The sequence below is a fragment of the Spea bombifrons genome, chromosome 2 (assembly GCF_027358695.1).
Source record: "Spea bombifrons isolate aSpeBom1 chromosome 2, aSpeBom1.2.pri, whole genome shotgun sequence".
NCBI lineage: Eukaryota > Metazoa > Chordata > Amphibia > Anura > Pelobatidae > Spea > Spea bombifrons.
In genome coordinates, this window is record NC_071088.1 from 5,898,549 (window position 1) to 5,902,559 (window position 4,011).

Below are 4,011 nucleotides of genomic sequence, written 5' to 3' on the forward strand. Positions count from 1 at the left end.
ACGCTGTTACTAGGGCAAAATGCATTTCCATAGTACAAGACCATGAACCTACTGCTGACACCACATTTGGCACACTTCTGGCAGCAGGCCCAGGCTGGCCATTTGGCTAATGCCTAGTGGGCCAAGTGCCCCATCCTTACCTGATCTGCCACTCCAACGGCACATTGGATGTTGGAGTGGCAGATCAGGTAAGGATGGGGCGCTGTCAGCCAGTGGCCCACTAGGCATTAGCCAAATGGCCAGCTGCATGCTACGTGAGCATAAAAATATGATATGAAGTTATGCATATCCAGCTGTCAGCCGCACCTATGTCATCAGACGGCCACTGGCCTTAAAGTGGCAGAAGCGCCTGCCATCACCAGTTACTTGCCAGAAAACACAGCAAGGCCTTTTTATTCATTTTAAACACTATAAGGTCTTGTAAATTAACTAATAGTGAAAGGCGCGACAGGAGGAGTGATCATAGCCCTGTTAAATAACTTTAATATTCTATTCAATGAATATAAACATTATCTTTTATCTCCATCTTGCAGTAGAAAGTCTTCCTATTGAGCACATTTCTCATGTTCTCATGTACATCGGCATTGGTATTGCTGTGGGAATCGTACTTGTCATCGTAATCACAGTTTGGGCATTTGCACCAAGACGATGTGTGACTTCAGGTAAATGACATTGTGTCATAGTGTGCATCGCTACTAAGTTTGTATTGCATCTAGTCTCATCTAGTCTCTCTTTTTTTATTATCTTCACAATATAATTGGTTGATTTAAATTTAGCACACACACATGTATATATATATATATATATATATGATACTTTATGGTAACACTTCCTTCCATATTTCCAGTCAACGAGTGAGCTTTTATTTATTTATTCATTTTTTAAAGAAAGTTTGTTTCATTTTCTAATTTACAAAAAAAATCTGATTAGTATAGTTGTGATGAATAATTTGATTTATGGAATTCCGTGTGTGAAAAGCACAGGGAATTCCATAAAGTCCATAAGAATAACATTTTAATTAATATTATTTTATTCAAAAGGATTTCTTGCAACAAACGTTACGTTTCCATTGAGTGACGCTCATGAAAAAAATGAATTTTTAGGAGACAAAGTTGATGTTGCCTCTAAGGGTAAAGGGTTATGAGGGGAGATCTCAATTACAAAACAAGAATTAGAATTTGTGTGAATTAATGCCTTTTAAGTAACGCTGCCTCGCATTCATTTCCCATTTTCTACCAACTCCAAATCTTTGAGTTAATTTCAATACCTTTAAAAAAATAAAAACCTGGAAGGATAGGGGAGAATTTATTATTATTACTTATACAGCTCCATTATATTCCATTATATTGCTGTACAATGGGTAAACAGGGCATAACAAGTAAAGCATCTATTTGGACACAGAAAAAGGTGACAAGGACCCTACTCAAATGAGTGTAAAAGCTCAAGTAAATATTAATTTATCTAACAAAGCTTCTGTCTGTAAAGCGGTATTGTTACTGTTTAGTAATTATAATAGAATTGTGTTCTTCATATAGCGTCAATAGGCCCAAATGACCCAACGGAAAATAGGGTACATCTAAGACGAACAACCAGCGACATAGCAGAGCAACCGTAAGTATTAAAAAATAGTGTTTACTAGACTCGTGCATTCGGATTCGTAAGAATTTAAACAATTTGGTAAATTCATACTTAAGTCACGAAGCAGAGAACCCACAATTTTTGTTGTCACTCACACTCTACCACTCTCATTCACACCCTCTCACACTCTCTCCTAATATCTCACTGCCTTCTCCGCCGACCGCTTCTGTATCCCTGTCTCTTTTCCCGCAGCTTTGCTTCTTCTCTTGCATCTTCTGTCTTCTGTCCTCGCCCACTTCTCCTCGTCTTCTTTCTTTTTCAGCTTCTCCCTGAACTAGGCCTCCTGGTGCACTTCTGCAAGTGGGTGGAGTCTCTCCCGATTGGAGGAGAGGTTGTCCCAGTGACTCTGTTTTTTTGCGGAAGCACTCCTAAAGGCCAGAATAATGAAAACAGATTCACAGAGAAAAATAAGCATTTATGCTCCTCTCTTTATCCACGAGTCTGCCTTACTGAACCCTCGGTGCACTTCCACAGGGGGTGAGGGGGTACATGGGGGCTCAAAAATATGTATAAATGTGTTCGGAAGGCCTGGATCACGGAGAAGCAGAAGAAAAGAGAAGTAAACAAGAGTGAAAGAGAGCATGAGAGAGCTTGAGAGAGTGTGAGAAAGCTAATGAGGGTGAGTGAAAACAAATGTATTTTCCTAATGAAAAAAGCCTTCCAAATTTTGTCCAAACCAAAAACAATTCAACCAAAATAAAACAAAACATTTGTCAGATATTCTGTCCGTGCTAATCATTCTTTCTTTTTCTCAGAGAGGAACAGAAGTCATTCATGAATCAAAGCACCCGAGGTTCTTGACCTCTGAAGACTGTTTGACCACAAACGTCCTCCTTTACACTAAGACTTTTTAGATTTGACTCTGCTCTGCATGTTGTCTGAGGAGAAAAAATGAGGGAGATTTATAAGGGAAAATTACTTGGTCACCTATTTAATTTATATTACTGTTATGGTGAGCCTTAAGCTAGGTAGTAAGAATGAAGCAAATCGAACAAAATTCTGCTGTTAAAGATGTTTTGGCAAACATGATTCCATTTTATAAATGGATGACACGTATAAATGAATTGAATGATTTTTGTAAAACATAAGTACTTTTTTTCTAAGTTAGAAGTATACTTACAGAGCTCATGAACGAGTACATGGGCCGACATTAAGGAAGGACTGAACACTGACTGTAAAAAGTCGCATTGCACTTTACTGCCGATTAGGTCATCCAGTTTTACGACACTTAATCACCTAAAAATATGTGGAGACGGGAAGAAGGGTCTTTAGGAGCCCCCAAGTACAATAAAAAAAAACATCCTAACTGACTGTCTATTCACCCTGATGATAGTAGAGGGTTCTGTTGATCAGTAGAACCCAATAAGGGAAGTATTTGGCACCAGGTGCGGCCCCTATATTTGGCAGCCCCCCCAACAGCCCCTTACAAACTCACACAAACACACCTACACATACTCACTAAGACACAGATACACCTGCACATTCATGTTAACACATACTCCATCTCACACACACGTACACATACACATTTATGCTCACACACACTTACACATACACATCCATGCTCACACACAAACACGCATACACGCTCACAGACAAACACATCCATATCCACATCCATGCTCAGATATACACATACACATTGGGGCTCACACACCAGAATTTATACATGCATGCTCATACCCACACACACACGGAAAGAACATGTCTTGCAAATTGCCACCACTATCACAGTGCCGCCTGGATCTCATGGACCCTTCGGGACCCGTGTAAGGGCTGGCTTTGATAGTCTAGGTGAGCATAGGCAGCTATGTGATCTCTTCATATGCACTCTCATATTTTATTTTTAGATGTGGCCGGTCTATTTTAATTATTTTTATGTCCTGTTGATTAACACAAATGTTCTTTGACATAAAGTATGGTGGTGTTCTATGTCATACTGAAAGTGAAAAACTGGCTTATGTTCTTTTCATAATGTGAGTTACTAAGTTACTTTGTATAATTTATTCATAAAATGGAGTAGAATTTATGCTGTTTACTTCTGGGTTTTTTTTGTAGTATGTATTTCTGCAATTCAGAGTAATATTTAAGCAAATCTGTGGCCATTGAACTCCAGTCAATAAGATTGATGGGATTATAGGTCCACTGAGTGTTTTAACTAAATACTAAAAGGCAGCAGATAGGCAGCCATCCCTCTGGCCAAGAGTGATGAGTATTCTAGTACAAGAACCCAAGTAGGGACTCACATTTGCCAACCAGCATAGCTACAAATTCCAATAATGTGAATTTAGACCTCTAGATATTTCTCCAGTCTCACGATCACTAGATGACTGGACAGCACTGATTTTTAGGGTACTTTATTTATTTTTTTGT

At 38.9% G+C, this 4,011-nt stretch overlaps 1 long non-coding RNA gene across 1 annotated transcript; it reads left to right on the forward strand.

Annotated features, from left to right (window-relative positions):
- The first annotated feature begins 531 nt into the window (after nt 1-531).
- LOC128473353 (uncharacterized) lies at nt 532-3,665 on the forward strand. Its single transcript, XR_008346273.1, has 3 exons — nt 532-662; nt 1,536-1,611; nt 2,394-3,665. It is a non-coding gene; the product is annotated as an uncharacterized LOC128473353 (long non-coding RNA).
- Nucleotides 3,666-4,011: the final 346 nt, after the last annotated feature.